The sequence below is a fragment of the Ambystoma mexicanum genome, chromosome 4p (genome assembly GCF_040938575.1).
Source record: "Ambystoma mexicanum isolate Mex_15411 chromosome 4p, UKY_AmexF1_1, whole genome shotgun sequence".
Classification (NCBI taxonomy): Eukaryota; Metazoa; Chordata; class Amphibia; order Caudata; family Ambystomatidae; genus Ambystoma; species Ambystoma mexicanum.
This window is the reverse complement of record NC_090927.1, coordinates 244271199-244290324: the sequence shown is the minus strand read 5'-3', so window position 1 is coordinate 244290324 and position 19126 is coordinate 244271199. Positions and strand designations below refer to the sequence as shown.

Genomic DNA, 19126 nt, shown 5'->3' with positions numbered 1-19126 from the left:
ATGTAAGTAGACATGTCCGTGATGTCACGCATGTATGTTGTTTTCGGCTGCATGTATCAGCACTGTGTACATGTGCATGTGTGTGTATTTGACAAGGGTGCAACAGTGATGCAACATGGATGCATGTGACAGCGGTATGTGGAAGCCTGATTGGCAGATGTGACATGGATGCCCGTCTGAACACTGCGACACTTGGCAGAGGTGTACACATGCATGCAAGTGTGGTGGTGTGTGTACATGTGTGGTGCACTTCCTGTGTTGCATGTGATGTCTGGCTCACCTTTGGCTGCTCATGCTGTTGTATGTGTATGTATGGTGGTGGCAGTTGCGATATGGCTGTGGTATGGCTCATGTGTGCGAGTTGTAATGACATGTGTGCTGGGGATTGTGATGACATGTCTGAGGTTTGCCAATGCCACTCATGTACAACTGTCATGTGTGTATGTGTCCATTGTACAGTGCCCTGATGCCTGTGTTTTGTTTCTCCCTGTCTGCATCGTCAACTGATGAAGAGGGTGGAGAAGGTGCTGTGGAGCACAGTGGCGGGGATCCCACCGCCAGCCGGAGACGCAAGGCCCGGCTCCCCTCCCATGTTGTGATCTCGTCGGGGAGTGAGGAGTCCGGTGCCGCGTCCCAGGCCGCAGCTGCCGGGGGGAGGTCCAAGAGGCGGAGGTTGGAGTTGGACTCCTCGGCAGCAGAAGGGGCAGCTGGGACCCCACAGGGCCCAACAGGGGAAGATGGCACAGAGTCATCCAGGTTGGTGGGGGGTTCGGTGGAGGAGGAGGCTGTGCAAGCACCAGAGACGGGGTCTGGAGGTGGGGATCCCACTGGTGCTAGTGGTGCAGTGCAGGACCAGGGACAGGAGGCAGCACAGGCCGCCGCGGAGGTGCCTGTGTGCAATCCTGTCCCTGATCCTGTCCCTGCATCATCTTGCACCAGCAGGGATGCCTACGTCCAGACCCGTTTTCAGGCAGGGGATGAGCTCACGTCAACTGGCCTTCCTCTGCCTGCGGACGTGGCTATCCAGGTCCGGGTTGAGCCTGTCCTGGCTGGTGTGGCGTTGCGTCAACGGGCCATGCGAGGTGACCTGCAGTCTTTTCATGAAGAGACTGCACGTCATCTCGAATGGCTCGTTGACCACGTCAGCCTGCTGGGACAGGTCACCCAGGCCGGATTCCTCCGTCTGATGGGGCTTTCTACGACACCCTCCTCAACTGGACCCCCTACGCGCCAGTCGTCCTCCGTGCCATCTTCCCACCCATCAGTCACCTGGGTGCCCTGTGGAGCTGCCTCTGACGTTGCGGCCAGGCTGGTGGAGGAGGCATCCCTGCCACAGTCGGGAGTCGGACATCCAGCAGGGGTGGCCACATCTGCGACTGCACCTCAGCCGGCGGAGGATGTGCAGGCAGCAGGAGGCAGTGCACGGGCAGAGGCACAGCAGCAGCTGCAACGTGGTGGGAGCCATGAAGGCTCGGGGCCTTCAACATCGGAGGGGCAGGCATCGGCCGGAGGGCAAGAGGACCCAGGACAGAGAGTGTCTTCCGTGTGGCAGCGGTTGGGCCACGCCATAGATGCAGAGCGGCAGCGGGCGGTAGAGGCACGGCTCACAATGGTCAGGGCGGAGAACTCCATGCGGAGGGCCCTGAGGCGGGCCGAGTGCCTCGAGGCAATCCGCAGGGGTTTGGAGGTGGCGACGTCGACGGCCCTGCAGACCCTCGGGGACATGGAGGAGGACCGCCTCCGGGACATTGAGGAGGAGTTCGATGATGCCCTGGCCCGGGACATCCACAAGTGAGCCGTGAAACTAGCCCGCTGCCCTTGTACATAGTTATGTAGGTAGTGTTAGGTTTCATTTTTGTTTTGATTTTATTTGGACCTTTCGGACATTGGCCACATTTTTGTATATAGTTTATTTTATTAGTTAGTGTAGTTAGATAGGTTTCCTTTCTTTTGTTGGGATAATGGACCCTGGCTTGTTCCCATGTACATAGTTCACTGTTGGATTGTATTTTTTTTTCACTTTTTAACCATGGAGCAATGGCTTTATTTTTTATTTCCCATTGGATTTTGTTTTGTGGACATTGACTTTGGAGAACATTACTTTGGAATTTTATTTTTGGTTTTGCTTTTTTTCACGGACATGCTTCTTTTAATTTTTGTACATTCACATTTCTGTTTATTCATTTTTTATTCTATTTATGTTTCCTTTAATACATATTTTTTTGGTGAACTTCAATGTGTGGTATCTCATTGGTTTCATGCATTTCATGATATGTGTTTTGAGATTCACTGACACCCATTGGGTGTATGTGAGGGAGATGTGTTTGTTTCGGAACTTGCAATTGGTGTTCTGTGATGTAATTGCAAATTATGAGTGGGTGGATTCAATACTCAGTTGCGTGTTTTCCATTTGGAGGCTGACCATAGGGACCAGGGATCTAGATTGTGATGACATGTTGGCTGGGGAACATGAATTGCACATGGGTGGGGGACTGCTGGTAGGTGCCCCACAGTGCTGGGGGGTGGGGGTGGTGGGGAACATGAGTTGGACATGGGTGGGGGCCTGCTGGCAGGTGCCCCACAGTGCTGGGGGTGGGGGTGGTTGGGAACATGAGTTGGACATGGGTGGGGGCCTGCTGGCAGGTGCCCCACAGTGCTGGGGGGTGGGGGTGGGGGTGGTGGGAGACATGAGTTGGACATGGGTGGGGGCCTGCTGGCAGGTGCCCCACAGTGCTGGGGGGTGGTGGGGAACATGAGTTGGACATGGGTGGGGGTCTGCTGGCAGGTGCCCCACAGTGCTGGGGGTGGGGGTGGTGGGAGACATGAGTTGGACATGGGTGGGGGCCTGGTGGAGGCTGCCCCTGCACTGCTGGGGGGTAGGGGTGCTGGGAGACATGGGTGGGGGCCTGGTGGTGGGTGCCCCACAGTGCTGGGGGGGTGAGGTGGTGGGAGACATGGGTGGGGGCCTGGTGGAGGCTGCCCCTGGTGGCTGGGGGGTGGGGGTGGTGGGAGACATGGGTGGGGGCCTGGTGGTGGGTGCCCCTGCACTGCTGGGGGGTGGGGGTGGTGGGGAACATGAGTTGGACATGGGTGGGGGCCTGCAGGCAGGTGCCCCACAGTGCTGGGTGCTGGGAGACATGGGTGGGGGCCTGGTGGAGGCTGCCCCTGGTGACTGGGGGGTGGGGGTGGTGGGAGACGTGGGCGGGGGCCTGGTGGAGGCTGCCCCTGGTGGCTGGGGGGTGGGGGTGCTGGGAGACATGGGTGGGGGCCTGGTGGAGGCTGCCCCTGGTGACTGGGGGGGTGGGGGTGGTGGGAGACATGGGTGGGGGCCTGGTGGAGGCTGCCCCTGGTGGCTGGGGGGTGGGGGTGGTCGGAGACATGGGTGGGGGCCTGGTGGAGGCTGCCCCTGGTGACGGGGGGTGGGGGTGGTGGGAGACATGGGTAGGGGCCTGGTGGAGGCTGCCCCTGGTGGCTGGGGGGTGGGGGTGGTGGGAGACATGGGTGGGGGCCTGGTGGAGGCTGCCCCTGCACTGCTGGGGGGTGGGAGACATGGGTGGGGGCCTGGTGGTGGGTGCCCCTGCATTGCTGGGGGGTGGGGGTGGTGGGAGACATGGGTGGGGGCCTGGTGGAGGGTGCCCCACAGTGCTGGGGGGTGGGGGTGCTGGGAGACATGGGTGGGGGCCTGGTGGAGGCTGCCCCTGGTGGCTGGGGGGTGTGGGTGCTGGGAGACATGGGTGGGGGCCTGGTGGAGGCTGCCCCTGGTGGCTGGGGGTGCTGGGAGACATGGGTGGGGGCCTGGTGGAGGCTGCCCCTGGTGACTGGGGGGGTGGGGGTGGTGGGAGACGTGGGCGGGGGCCTGGTGGAGGCTGCCCCTGGTGGCTGGGGGGTGGGGGTGCTGGGAGACATGGGTGGGGGCCTGGTGGTGGGTGCCCCTGCACTGCTGGGGGGTGGGGGTGGTGGGGAACATGAGTTGGACATGGGTGGGGGCCTGCTGGCAGGTGCCCCACAGTGCTGGGGGGTGGGGGTGCTGGGAGACATGGGTGGGGGCCTGGTGGAGGCTGCCCCTGGTGACCGGGGGGGTGGGGGTGGTGGGAGACATGGGTGGGGGCCTGGTGGAGGCTGTCCCTGGTGGCTGGGGGTGCTGGGAGACATGGGTGGGGGCCTGGTGGAGGCTGCCCCTGGTGACTGGGGGGGTGGGGGTGGTGGGAGACGTGGGCGGGGGCCTGGTGGAGGCTGCCCCTGGTGGCTGGGGGGTGGGGGTGCTGGGAGACATGGGTGGGGGCCTGGTGGAGGCTGCCCCTGGTGACTGGGGGGGTGGGGGTGGTGGGAGACATGGGTGGGGGCCTGGTGGAGGCTGCCTCTGGTGGCTGGGGGGTGGGGGTGGTCGGAGACATGGGTGGGGGCCTGGTGGAGGCTGCCCCTGGTGACTGGGGGGGTGGGGGTGGTGGGAGACATGGGTGGGGGCCTGGTGGAGGCTGCCCCTGGTGGCTGGGGGGTGGGGGTGGTGGGAGACATGGGTGGGGGCCTGGTGGAGGCTGCCCCTGCACTGCTGGGGGGTGGGAGACATGGGTGGGGGCCTGGTGGTGGGTGCCCCTGCATTGCCGGATGGTGGGGGTGGTGGGAGACATGGGTGGGGGCCTGGTGGAGGGTGCCCCACAGTGCTGGGGGGTGGGGGTGCTGGGAGACATGGGTGGGGGCCTGGTGGTGGGTGCCCTTGGTGGCTGGGGGGTGGGGGTGCTGGAAGACATGGGTGGGGCCTGGTGGTGGGTGCCCCTGCACTGCTGGGGGGTGGGGGTGGTGGGGAACATGAGTTGGACATGGGTGGGGGCCTGCTGGCAGGTGCCCCACAGTGCTCGGGGGTGGGGGTGCTGGGAGACATGGGTGGGGGCCTGGTGGAGGCTGTCCCTGGTGGCTGGGGGTGCTGGGAGACATGGGTGGGGGCCTGGTGGAGGCTGCCCCTGGTGACTGGGGGGGGTGGGGGTGGTGGGAGACATGGGTGGGGGCCTGGTGGAGGCTGCCCCTGGTGGCTGGGAGGTGGGGGTGGTGGGAGACATGGGTGGGGGCCTGGTGGAGGCTGCCCCTGGTGACTGGGGGGGTGGGGGTGGTGGGAGACATGGGTGGGGGCCTGGTGGAGGCTGCCCCTGGTGGCTGGGGGGTGGGGGTGGTCGGAGACATGGGTGAGGGCCTGGTGGAGGCTGCCCCTGGTGACTGGGGGGGTGGGGGTGGTGGGAGACATGGGTGGGGGCCTGTTGGAGGCTGCCCCTGGTGGCTGGGGGGTGGGGGTGGTGGGAGACATGGGTGGGGGCCTGGTGGAGGCTGCCCCTGCACTGCTGGGGGGTGGGAGTGGTGGGAGACATGGGTGGGGGCCTGGTGGAGGGTGCCCCACAGTGCTGGGGGGTGGGGGTGCTGGGAGACATGGGTGGGGGCCTGGTGGAGGCTGCCCCTGGTGGCTGGGGGGTGTGGGTGCTGGGAGACATGGGTGGGGGCCTGGTGGAGGCTGCCCCTGGTGGCTGGGGATGGGGGTGCTGGGAGACATGGGTGGGGGCCTGGTGGAGGCTGCCCCTGGTGACTGGGAGGGTGGGAGTGGTGCGAGAAATGGGTGGGGGCCTGGTGGTGGGTGCCCTTGGTGGCTGGGGGGTGGGGGTGCTGGGAGACATGGGTGGGGGCCTGGTGGTGGGTGCCCCTGCACTGCTGGGGGGTGGGGGTGGTGGGGAACATGAGTTGGACATGGGTGGGGGCCTGCTGGCAGTTGCCCCACAGTGCTGGGGGGTGGGGGTGCTGGGAGACATGGGTGGGGGCCTGGTGGAGGCTGCCCCTGGTGACTGGGGGGGTGGGGGTGGTGGGAGACATGGGTGGGGGCCTGGTGGAGGCTGTCCCTGGTGGCTGGGGGGTGGGGGTGCTGGGAGACATTGGTGGGGGCCTGGTGGAGGCTGCCCCTGGTGACTGGGGGGGTGGGGGTGGTGGGAGACATGGGTGGGGGCCTGGTGGAGGCTGCCCCTGGTGGCTGGGGGGTGGGGGTGGTGGGAGACATGGGTGGGGGCCTGGTGGAGGCTGCCCCTGGTGACTGGGGGGTGGGGGTGGTGGGAGACATGGGTGGGGGCCTGGTGGAGGCTGCCCCTGGTGGCTGGGGGGTGGGGGTGGTGGGAGACATGGGTGGGGGCCTGGTGGAGGCTGCCCCTGCACTGCTGGGGGTGGGGGTGGTGTGAGACATGGGTGGGGGCCTGGTGGTGGGTGCCCCTGCACTGCTGGGGGGTCGGAGTGGTGGGAGACATGGGCGGGGGCCTGGTGGAGGGTGCCCCACAGTGCTGGGGGTTGGGGGTGCTGGGAGACATGGGTGGGGGCCTGGTGGAGGCTGCCCCTGGTGGCTGGGGGGTGTGAGTGCTGGGAGACATGGGTGGGGGCCTGGTGGAGGCTGCCCCTGGTGGCTGGGGGGTGGGGGTGCTGGGAGACATAGGTGGGTGCCTGGTGGAGGCTGCCCCTGGTGACTGGGGGGTTGGGGGTGTGGGAGACATGGGTGGGGGCCTGGTGGTGGGTGCCCTTGGTGGCTGGGGGGTGGGGGTGCTGGGAGACATGGGTTGGGGCCTGGTGGTGGGTGCCCCTGCACTGCTGGGGGGTGGCGGTGGTGGGGAACATGAGTTGGACATGGGTGGGGGCCTGCTGGCAGGTGCCCCATAGTGCTGGGGGGTGGGGGTGCTGGGAGACATGGGTGGGGGCATGGTGGAGGCTGCCCCTGGTGACTGGGGGGGTGGGGGTGGTGGGAGACATGGTGGGGGCCTGGTGGAGGCTGCCCCTGGTGGCTGGGGGGTGGGGGTGCTGGGAGACATGGGTGGGGGACTGGTGGAGGCTGCCCCTGGTGACTGGGGGGTGGGGGTGGTGGGAAACATGGGTGGGGGCCTGGTGGAGGCTGCCCCTGGTGGCTGGGGGGTGGGGGTGCTGGGAGACATGGGTGGGGGCCTGGTGGAGGCTGCCCCTGGTGACTGGGCGGGTCGTGGTGGTGGGAGACATGGGTGGGGGCCTGGTGGAGGCTGCCCCTGGTGGCTGGGGGGTGGGGGTGGTGGGAGACATGGGTGGGGGCCTGGTGGAGGCTGCCCCTGCACTGCTGGGGGGTAGGGGTGGTGGGAGACATGGGTGGGGGCCTGGTGGTGGGTGCCCCTGCACTGCCTGGGGGTTGGGGGTGGTGGGAGACATGGATGGGGGCCTGGTGGAGGCTGCCCCTGGTGGCTGGGGGGTGTGGGTGCTGGGAGACATTGGTGGGGGCCTGGTGGAGGCTGCCCCTAGTGGCTGGGGGGTGGGGGTGGTGGGGAACATGAGTTGGACATGGGTGGGGGCCTGCTGGCAGGTGCCCCACAGTGCTGGGGGTGGGGGTGGTTGGGAACATGAGTTGGACATGGGTGGGGGCCTGCTGGCAGGTGCCCCACAGTGCTGGGGGGTGGGGGTGGTGTGAGACATGAGTTGGACATGGGTGGGGGCCTGCTGGCAGGTGCCCCACAGTGCTGGGGGGTGGTGGGGAACATGAGTTGGACATGGGTGGGGGCCTGCTGGCAGGTGCCCCACAGTGCTGGGGGTGGGGGTGGTGGGAGACATGAGTTGGACATGGGTGGGGGCCCGGTGGAGGCTGCCCCTGCACTGCTGGGGGGTAGGGGTGCTGGGAGACATGGGTGGGGGCCTGGTGGTGGGTGCCCCACAGTGCTGGGGGGGTGGGGTGGTGGGAGACATGGGTGGGGGCCTGGTGGAGGCTGCCCCTGGTGGCTGGGGGGTGGGGGTGGTGGGAGACATGGGTGGGGGCCTGGTGGAGGCTGCCCCTGGTGGCTGGGGGGTGGGGGTGGTGGGAGACATGGGTTGGGGCCTGGTGGAGGCTGCCCCTGCACTGCTGGGGGGTGGGAGACATGGGTGGGGGCCTGGTGGTGGGTGCCCCTGCATTGTTGGGGGGTGGGGGTGGTGAGAGACATGGGTGGGGGCCTGGTGGAGGGTGCTCCACAGTGCTGGGGGGTGGGGGTGCTGGGAGACATGGGTGGGGGCCTGGTGGTGGGTGCCCCTGCACTGCTGGGGGGTGGGGGTGGTGGGGAACATGAGTTGGACATGGGTGGGGGCCTGCTGGCAGGTGCCCCACAGTGCTGGGGGGTGGGGGTGCTGGGAGACATGGGTGGGGGCCTGGTGGAGGCTGCCCCTGGTGGCTGGGGGGTGGGGGTGGTCGGAGACATGGGTGGGGGCCTGGTGGAGGCTGCCCCTGGTGACTGGGGGGGTGGGGGTGGTGGCAGACATGGGTGGGGGCCTGGTGGAGGCTGCCCCTGGTGGCTGGGGGGTGGGGGTGGTGGGAGACATGGGTGGGGTCCTGGTGGAGGCTGCCCCTGCACTGCTGGGGGGTGGGAGTGGTGGGAGACATGGGTGGGGGCCTGGTGGTGGGTGCCCCTGCATTGCTGGGGGGTGGGTGTGGTGGGAGACATGGGTGGGGGCCTGGTGGAGGCTGCCCCTGGTGGCTGGGGGGTGGGGGTGCTGGGAGACATGGGTGGGGGCCTGGTGGAGGCTGCCCCTGGTGGCTGGGGGGTGTGGGTGCTGGGAGACATGGGTGGGGGCCTGGTGGAGGCTGCCCCTGGTGGCTGGGGTTGGTTTGCTGGGAGACATGGGTGGGGGCCTGGTGGAGGCTGCCCCTGGTGACTGGGGGGGTGGGGGTGGTGGGAGACATGGGTGGGGGCCTGGTGGTGGGTGCCCTTGGTGGCTGGGGGGTGGGGGTACTGGGAGACATGGGTGGGGGCCTGGTGGTGGGTGCCCCTGCACTGCTGGGTGGTGGGGAACATGAGTTGGACATGGGTGGGGGCCTGCTGGCAGGTGCCCCACAGTGCTGGGAGGTGGGGGTGCTGGGAGACATGGGTGGGGGCCTGGTGGAGGTTGCCCCTGGTGACTGGGGGGGTGGGGGTGGTGGGAGACATGGGTGGGGGCCTGGTGGAGGCTGTCCCTGGTGGCTGGGGGGTGGGGGTGCTGGGAGACATGGGTGGGGGCCTGGTGGAGGCTGCCCCTGGTGACTGGGGGGGTGGGGGTGGTGGGAGACATGGGTGGGGGCCTGGTGGAGGCTGCCCCTGGTGGCTGGGGGTTGGGGGTGGTGGGAGACATGGGTGGGGGCCTGGTGGAGGCTGCCCCTGGTGACTGGGGGGGTGGGGGTGGTGGGAGACATGGGTGGGGGCCTGGTGGAGGCTGCCCCTGGTGGCTGGGGGGTGGGGGTGGTGGGAAACATGGGTGGGGGCCTGGTGGAGGCTGCCCCTGCACTGCTGGGGGTGGGGGTGGTGGGAGACATGGGTGGGGGCCTGGTGGTGGGTGCCCCTGCACTGCTGGGGGGTCAGAGTGGTGGGAGACATGGGTGGGGGCCTGGTGGAGGGTGCCCCACAGTGCTGGGGGTTGGGGGTGCTGGGAGACATGGGTGGGGGCCTGGTGGAGGCTGCCCCTGGTGGCTGGGGGGTGTGAGAGCTGGGAGACATGGGTGGGGGCCTGGTGGAGGCTGCCCCTGGTGGCTGGGGGGTGGGGGTGCTGGGAGACATAGGTGGGTGCCTGGTGGAGGCTGCCCCTGCACTGCTGGGGGGTGGGGGTGGTGGGAGACATGGGTGGGGCCTGGTGGTGGGTGCCCCTGCACTGCCTGGGGGTTGGGGGTGGTGGGAGACATGGGTGGGGGCCTGGTGGAGGGTGCCCCACAGTGCTGGGGGTTGGGGGTGCTGGGAGACATGGGTGGGGGCCTGGTGGAGGCTGCCCCTGGTGGCTGGGGGGTGTGGGTGCTGGGAGACATGGGTGGGAGCCTGGTGGAGGCTGCCCCTGGTGGCTGGGGGGTGGGGGTGCTGGGAGACATGGGTGGGGGCCTGGTGGAGGCTGCCCCTGGTGACTGGGGGGTGGGGGTGGTGGGAGACATGGGTGGGGGCCTGGTGGTGGGTGCCCTTGGTGGCTGGGGGGTGTAATGCGGGGGTGGGTGGGCTTTTGGAGGGTCGTCCTTCGTCTATGTTGTTGGCCGTCACCGTTTTTTCTTCTTGAAAATCTGGTTACCTTGATCTTGAGGAATGAGGGGACGTTCTGATGCCTTCTGTAAAATGATAGAGAGCTATTCTCATATGAATGTTCATAGACCAAATGTGTCACAGGCACTGGGTATAATTCACAGAACGCTTAGCATGGAGCAATGTCACTTTGCACTGCAAAAGTACTATTTGCACTGCGCTCAATAGGCCTAATTCACACAAAAAACACTAAGTCACATTGCTCTGCAGTAAACGTTCTGTGAATTAGGCCCAGTGCCCGTGACTCTTTTGGTCTAGGGTTGTCTAACTCTGGGCCTCCAGAATCCTGACTGCATTTCACTATTTCCCTCATTAATGTTCACAAGGAAAAATGTGCATACATTTAGACTCATTGTATGCAAAGGTGTCTCATGAATATTAACGAGGGGTATCCTGAAAACCTGGCATGGATCTTGCCCTCCAGGTCTGGAGTTGGACAACCCTGCATGAGTGGGAGGCAATAATGCAAGACTGTCCTCCATGCATTTCAGTGGCTCATGTTACCACCTACCTAGAAGAGGGGTCACTTTCAAATCTAAAGCCTGTGGAAGTCAAACTCGAGTGCTCTTTTGTTCAATACTTTTGACAATAATGGATTTATTTACGTGGCATCTTGCATAGAAACATGGTGCAGATGTTGCATGAAATGCTGTCTTGTTTCGATGCAGGTGTTAGTGTGGCAGCATGCCGTGTTGTGGTACTGGCTGACACAATAGCATGCAATTCATGAACCTTGGGAAGAAGAAAGGCTGTCTTGCCTTCTCGGGAGTGTAACTTCTGATCTGTAGATAGTTCAAAGCTCTCTGCAGTGAGGACTGAAGTAACAGAGCATGCTGCGTCCCTCCCCGAGTGTCGCGCTCTTAGGGGATTTCTAGTTATCCAGTACTTAGGCGGGAGTAGGAGTACATCACTGTGAGTGACTGAACGCGCGCGTGTGTGTGTCTGTTCGATTGCGTCTGTGCGTGTGGTTTTATTGAAGACTGTGCTTGCCAGCTTACAATCGTATCTTCACCTGCACATTGCCCCAGTCTGGAAAAATGAGCGAACACTTTCATGCTGACTATAGAATCTCGAGTTAATAAAGTTCTTTGTTAAAATGGTTTGAATGCAAAGTGTGTGCAAACACATGTCTAAATCCCCCCTTGCCATCATTTATGAAGAGAAAGCACCCAGCGGGGGTTCAATTTGCAGAATGGCTCTGTGCAAGCCATTACTGCCCTCTCTCCATTCATCTCTCCATCCACCAGGTCCTCCTTCCAGTCGTTTCTATCCATGCCTCTCTTCTACGCTGTCTACGCATGCATCCATCCACTCTTTTGTGAATTTTTTGCTATACAACCCCATCCTTCCCTGTCTCTCGCTTTCCCTTTATCTGTCCCTCCATCTCTGCATCTTTCCAAACCTCCTGCCTCGTGTCTCAATTCATAACTCCCTTACTCTCATCATTCCTTCGTTCATCACTTCCTTTCTCCACCCACCTTCCTTTATTATGCATCTTTCTTTCTCTCTACACTGACTCTCTATACTGAACCTTGCCTCAGTCTATAAGGCTACAGTATCTCATTGGCAACACTCTGGGAGTGATTTTTGCTATTAAGCTCCCTCACATCTGGCAGAGATGTAGCGTCTTCCATTCCTAATCGTGGAAGCCAAACTTCACGCACTGAGACGCAAACCATACAAGGAATAGATTGGTTGCTCATGCCTGACACGGGCTGTCTTGATCGCTCTCTGCGCTTTACGCAAGTCGTTCTACCATGATGCACGTGTAGACGTTGGAAGTGGTCACCGTTTTCATTTCACGTTTTGCTTTTCCTCATTTGTGTTCAGCGCATCTCATCCTGCGGTACCACTAGACTCTACAGGTGTGTGATTTACATTCAGGGGGTGTTCTTCTGTCTCAACACCAGTCTCGTGGAAAAGGAAGCCATTACACTGATTAAAAGGCTGCGTTGGAGATATTAATTTCCTTGAATGGACCAAGAACAGCGCTTCTGCAGAGCTCTCAGCACTATGGAAGAGGAACAGGGAGTGGCACAAAATAACAGACTTAGGGCCTGATTCATGGAACGTTTACCACGGTGCAAAGTGTATTTGCAATGGTGCAAAGACACTTTGCAATGCCAACAATCACCATGATTCAGAGAGCGGTGCAAAATACATTTGGCACAGTTCTTCGAATCGGGGTGCTTGTAGTGCTAAAAATTCTATGAATCGGGCCCTGGCACTCAATGCATTGTCCTTGCATCTGGTAAAGTACCTTGAAAGCCCCACAGGAGCTGCAACATGAGGCATCAGGAAGGCAGTGATGTGTTTTCATAAATGCTCATCAGTTAAGGGGTCAAGCGCCTGATTTACAAAAGCGCTTTTCAATGGGAAAGTCCCATTGAAAAACACTGTGTAAATGACGACCAAGGTCTCCGAGTTTCAGAGCCATATTGTGTGCTTCACTTCCTGTTTAGCCGGGACTGTCCCGGTATTTGATGCTTGGTCCCCCTTTCTCAAGGTTATGTTCCCATTGGGAACTGCAGTGGTTCCGGTTTTTTGTAGTAGGTCTTCATAGCTGGCAGGCAGGAATGCACAATGTCGCACTGAAGAAATGTGCATTTTACAATTTAAGATAGTGTTAGTGTGTGATACATTAATTACAATATATTTTTATTTGAACAGTAACGCTTAAACCCCCTTCTCATCCAAACGCTATGGAAGTGTAGTTCCTTGACAGCCACTTTCAAGAGTTAGTCCTACTTTTATGTTAGTTGCCCTGTCCCGATTTTTTTCTTTTTGAATCTGGTCACACTAGCTTCACTCTCAGTTGAGCCCACAACACCTGTTTAATTGAGTGCAGAAAACACGTATATGTTCCAAAGGACCAGGGGCGTTGCTAGGGGGGGGCTAAGGGGGCTATAGCCCCTGATCTTTTGGTTGTAGCCCCGGATAGAATCTCAGGAGCTACAGCCAAAAGACTAGCTAGCCCCCAGTCCCAACCGTTCCGACATCAGTTTAGCCCCGGGTCTTTTCCAGACCTAGCAACTCCCCTGCAAAGGACCATCTCAATCGTTCCTCATTTCAACTGTGTCTAACATTAAAATAGGTACTATCGCCACTGGTGCTGTCAAGCAGGGTACCAAGCACTATTTACAAGCACACTATTATCCTTCACATGTATTGGAGCCATGGCCCGTGTACAATGACTTTGCACGTTGTTTGGTTGCGAGGTGGGCGGGGCGGGGGCTCAGGAAGGGACAGGGGGGAGGAGTAGAATCTCCTTTAAGAATCCAGCCCCTTCTTCCACCACCCACAACACAGAACATGTTGCATGGCAAATTGCTAAGGCCGGATCCCCCCGTGGAGTCCTTCTCCAGCTGTTGTACCCCAGTCAAACCTATATTTGAATGGCTAGTGGAAAAAGAAACAAAGATGATCTCAAACTCAATGTCTATGTCCCCCTATGTCCAGCTCCTGGAAAGTGGCTAGTTCTTAAAATCAATGTCCCTATGCCTGGCTCCTGGAAAGTGGTTAGTTCTCAAAATCAATGTCCCTCTGCCTAGCTCCTGGAAAGTGGTTAGTTCTCAAAATCAATGACCCTATGCCTAGCTCCTGGAAAGTGGTTAGTTCTCAAAATCAATGTCCCTAAGCCTAGCTCCTGGAAAGTGGTTAGTTCTCAAAATCAATGTCCCTCTGCCTAGCTCCTGGAAAGTGGTAGAGGTGTCTCGTGTAGTCTGATATTCTGTAACTGCTTAATCTCGCCAAACTAGCACTACACCTAAAAAGAAAGTACAAGCCTATACAACTATATTCAAATTGTACTATACGCCCCATCAACTTGTTGAAATGGTAACATTGCAGGGAAAATAAAGATCTTTTATATATAACATGCTACGCCCAGTGGCGTCTCTGGGGGGGGGGGTGGCCTGGGGGGCAGAGCCCCCCTGTGAAACCCTGTGCCCCCCTTGCGCCAACCCCTACCTAAAACGAGCAGTGACCATGTTCGCCCCCTACTTTTGGCTGTGTCCCCCTACTTTTGTCTTTGGTCCCCTCTATGCCCCTCCTAAATTTTATTCCTGGTGACACCACTGGCTACGCCAATGCCAGGGCATTGCCAATCATGGTTTTCACATTGTTTTCTTTCTCCATCCAGTTCAAAAATAAGTTAATGAAGGCATTGGTATAAGTTTCTCATCATCGCTATTAATTAAACATAAGAACTATTTTGTCTGTAAGCAACTTTTTTCATAACTGCTAGAAAAAACACTATATATATATATATATATATATATATATATATATATATATATATATATATAATATTTTTAAATTGAAATAGGAGACACAAGTCATCTCGCTCAAAAATGCAAAGCAGAAAGCAGTACCATGCTGCAGAACAGCACAATCTTCTTTTTGTTAGACTCTGATTGACAAAGTTTAAGGACGTAAAGTGGTGTTAGTGGTGAGCATACTCTCAAACCACTGTCCACACATTTCGCTTAGAATGCTCAATCGTGTCGCTATTGGCAACAGAAAATAACTAATGGAGGAGGGAGGTAAGAAGGAAATAAAACAAGACAATAAAGCAAGAAGGAAAAAGAAAGCAAGAATTAAAAAGGAGTAAGTACCAATGAGAAAAGAGATAAATCAAAAGTCAAACAAGTCAGAAAGAAATGAAGGAAGGACATATATTGAAAAATTAATGATACTATGGAAGAACAGAATCAAAGAATCAGGAGAAAGAAAGAAAGAAAGAAAGAAAGAAAGAAAGAAAGAAAGAAAGAAAGAAAGAAAGAAAGAAAGAAAGAAAGAAAGAAAGAAAGAAAGAAAGAAAGAAAGAAAGAGAACGAACGAACGCAAGAGTAGCATGCTGTTTATTAAGTCCGGCAGAGAGACTCCAAATGCAAGCAGATCTGGAATGGACTGAGAGGGAGAGCGGCGGTTTAGAGACAGCACAGAAGATCGCCTCGCTGCTGGTGGGGTATAAGAGAGTCTGATTCAAGTAGACACCGTTTTTTATTCTGTTGTGAATCTGGTTGCAATATGAGAACCTTACACAAGTGTAATACACTTCCTAATACTAAAAGAATATATTCTAAATATGTACAAAATCACATTTCATATAATATATAAAATCATACCTATTCATATACATGGCACACAGACACAACGCTTCTTCTTCGGTTGTGCGTTCTTTACCGAATACCAATATATCAACAGGTATAAACTTACATCAATCATCGAATTCGCAGATTGGCGACGAAGTCCCGGACGAATTCAATGATTGATGTAAGTGTACACCTAGTGATGTATTGGTATTTGAAGACCAGAGAACGCACGATAAAATGTTGTGTAAAGTGATGGTCGCTCTCGTGGAACATGGCTACACGCTGAGCAAAGATACGTGCAAAATTAAACGGAAGGACATTGATTATCTGTGCCGTACTGTTCCTGCATCAGTGTGAAACAGAAGCTAGTCAGAAAGAAAGAAAGAGAGGGAGGGAGGGGGAAGGCGGGTAAGAACGAAATAAAGAAAGAGGAAGGAAGGAAAGCAAGAAAGAAAGCAAGAGAGCAAGAAAGGGAGGAAGGAAAACAAGAAAGAAAGAAAGAAAGAAAGAAAGAAAGAAAGAAAGAAAGAAAGAAAGAAAGAAAGAAAGAAAGAAAGAAAGAACGAAAGAAAGAAAGAAACGAGCAGGTCCATCATAAGTCTAAGAAAGAGGGAATCCTAGATTCTGATGAACGGCCTGCAACACAATTGAAAAAAAAAGTTTCGAACCATGTTCCCTTTTGCTCCCTTTATGTTTCCGTTTGGATTTACAAGTTGCCAACTCTAAATAAATGCACGGGATGATTGGGCTATCTTAGCTGAATGAAGAGGGCACGTATTTATATAAAGTATGGGGCCTCATTACACGGATGGCGGAGAACCATGGCGCTATTAGCGCCATGGTTCATGCCGGTAAAATACCGGCACCGCCTTGGCGGAAAGGGGAATTACCGCCCCATTCCAAGGTTGGCGGTACCGTAATTCCCCCTTCCACCATTGCCCTTCCCCATTCCCATTTTTGCCCCATAGGGCTCAATGGGAGTGGGGAAGGCGCTAATTACGGTACCGCAAATTGCGGTACCATAATTAGCTCCCTGGTTTCCTTTGCGGGTTTGTTTTTAACACCTGCAAAAAGCAGGCGTTAAATCCCCCACCCCACAAAGGGACCTCAAGTGAGGCGGTAAGGATTTACCGGTACCGGTAAACCCTTACCGCCATCCGTGTAATGAGGCCCATAGATTTAAAAAAAAAAACAACAGAGGCTGTTGCGGCAGGTATTTCTTCACTTGCACATTCTGAACACTCACAAGGCATAGAAGGTTCATCTCCCCTCCCTTGTATTCCCTTGATTTGTTTGTACTAATAATTCAATTATTTATCTTTGTTGTTATTCATTGTCTACCTTCCCCTGTCCCCACCCTGTTGCCCTGTGGGCACTTTGAAACAGTTTTACTAATTGGATAAGCGCCTAACAAGTCACCAATAAACAAATAAATAAATAAATAAATGCGTCGATAACATTGACTTGATATTATTCTCTGCTCTGCTAGCTTTAAAGACCACGTGGGTCCCTTACTCATGCAGCGCTTATGTGCATTCGTTGTTGTTCTCTGTACACAGAAAATCCCTTCTTACATTGTATCTGAAAAAGATTACTTTTGAAAAATGTACCCTGCGACGGTCGAGCCTTGGGCTGATTGAGACCGAGCCTGGAGGAACCCGCTGTGTTGAGAATGCCACGGCAGCACCTACATTTCCAGAAAGGCCAGGCCGCCCTCTTGTGTCCAGCTTTCTCTCCGTGGGTGACGGAATTGCCAGCCCTTGCACCCAGGAACTAGCACAAAAAAATCCGCGTCATCGGCCCCTCGCGGTGGAGACACTGCTCTGACGAGGCTCGGCCTTTCCCCTCTGTCGCGCCACTATATGGGCTCTTGATGCGACCCCCGAGGAACGTGCCCTCTCCTTTACACCCCTGCCTTCTCCCGTTCCCCGCAGCTCCTCATTACTTCATAAATAAGGCTCATGTTTTAAGAGGCAATTTCCCCTAAAGTAACAACAGAACTGTGGATGCCCCGGATGACACATTGCCAATGTGTAAAAAAACATTAATCAAAATCGCTCTTTTTTACACCTACCCCCAGACGTTACTGGCACCTTATGAATGGCCCACAATTAAATTAATTCATTATTTAAAAGCAACTCTCCGCATTCGCATTCGTATAGTGAAAGTAGAAACAAGCATCCCTTGAAGACATCACCTTCATGATCCAAATATTGAAATAACTTACTGTTCTTCTTCCAGAGGACAGTGGCGGCTCGGGGAGGGCAGTGGAGGGGTGCTAGGAAGGTGCGAGGCCTTCCGCGCCTCAGTATATATGCATAGGAATGTCAGTCACCTTTCAGTCTTCCCGGCCTCTCGTTTTCTAATTAAGAATCCCTGTGCACGCCAATGTGTACATACACCCTTTTTTTTAATACTTGAAATCTTCTTTCAAGGATTTCAAAACCGCGGTTTATTTTGGCTCAATGTGCCAGCCTTATGTATGCTGAAAGTTGCAGAGAGGATATAATCTGATGTAACCGAATAAGTAGCAACATAATTAAACTTGCTTAAATAAGTTCTCTGCTGTACTGATATTCAAGCACATTCGTAATGATAGAAATGAGTAAAGTCCTGATGAGTAGAATATTAGGTTTAGAGCTATGGGGATGCAATGGCATGAAGGTGCATATTTGGGTACATCAGTAACATATTGAGTTTTCCTTTTCGTTTTTGGTTAATTAAATTTTTTGTAAATTTAACATGTAAGGACACACACATCAATTTATAAACAAACTAAAGAACATGATACACTTGGGTATTGTATATTTCACTTTTGTCTCATTATACAGGAAACATGGTACTCTAGCAGAGATTGAAATATTAAGCAAATGAGTGGCACAGGGAGTGTATGTTGAGGTGATGATATGGATGTTCAGGTTGGTGCTGGGAGAAATAATGTGTGCTGATGAAATCATATTGTAGAATACACTGGGTGAGGCAAGCAATATTTAATGGTACTGGGAGGGTGGTAGGCAGATGGTTTACTGCACACATGGCTGGAGACATCATACATGTGAAAGTTGTAATCATAAAACCTTAGCTATCATCTTGAAAACTTCTAGAACTGAGTCATGCATGATCAACAGATCCAGACTAATAACTAGAAATAAATGGATCCTTGTTTTGTTGTTAGAACCACCTTTGATTTATTTATCTTGTGGGGTGCATTTAAAGGCCCCAAAAAGAAGTCCCTTTCACATGAATAGAAAGATTTTAAATACTGAAACAAAAACGGCCTGGCCTTTGTTTTGGTTTTTGAAGTAAAATTAAAGAGCCATGTGGAAAGGGGCCTACCTGTCATTACGAATGGATAAGCAGCATTTTAATTTTCAAAAGAAGGAGGAATGAAAGGTCCTGGTCACGTGGAAAACTGGATTTTTACACATTGAAAGAAAATGGCCTGCACATGTGTGTGCAAATAAAAATGGTTTGAAAAAGTAAAAGTGGACAAAAATATCACAGAACAAATGTCAGGAAAACACAACATGATGTGTGGGTTGACAAAGAGCAATGTATATCATGTTTCACCCACAAAACTCTAGTGACATTTGAAGAGCCATGCTGTCTTCATGAAAAAAACAATTCAGCCCAAGGCAGACCATTTTGCTGGCTGTGGGCAAAACTTCACAGGGAAAACTCCAACTCCCAGCCTGGATGTCACATCTCCCATCTAATGACCAACCGCAATAAAAATGTCCTGCTAAAGGCTGTGAAATTCAGTGTTCTCCAGACCTGCTGGCTCTGTAAGCAAATATTACCCTTGGCTGGAGCATGACTAATATGTGTGAACATGGGGGAACTCACTTCAAAGTGCAACCTTCCAACACAAAGGAGATAGGGAAAAAAACTGTGGGCACAGGCTGACCCAGTGACAAACAAATGGCCGGAAGCAGGAGCAGGACCATTTGTCCCACATGAAGATTCCCAATTTATTTATAAGGACTATTATAATTT

The 19126-nt window shown here is 55.8% G+C and overlaps 1 protein-coding gene across 1 annotated transcript in view; it reads right to left on the bottom strand.

Moving 5' to 3' along the window:
* Nucleotides 1-17457, bottom strand: part of LOC138453170 (cysteine-rich venom protein-like) — a 635825-nt gene extending 618368 nt beyond the window's left edge. Inside the window, exon 1 of the mRNA XM_069605762.1 lies at nt 17358-17457. The gene's annotated coding sequence lies outside the window, so the exon portion shown is untranslated. The remainder of the gene's footprint in view (nt 1-17357) is intronic.
* Between the last annotated feature and the right edge of the window lie 1669 nt (nt 17458-19126).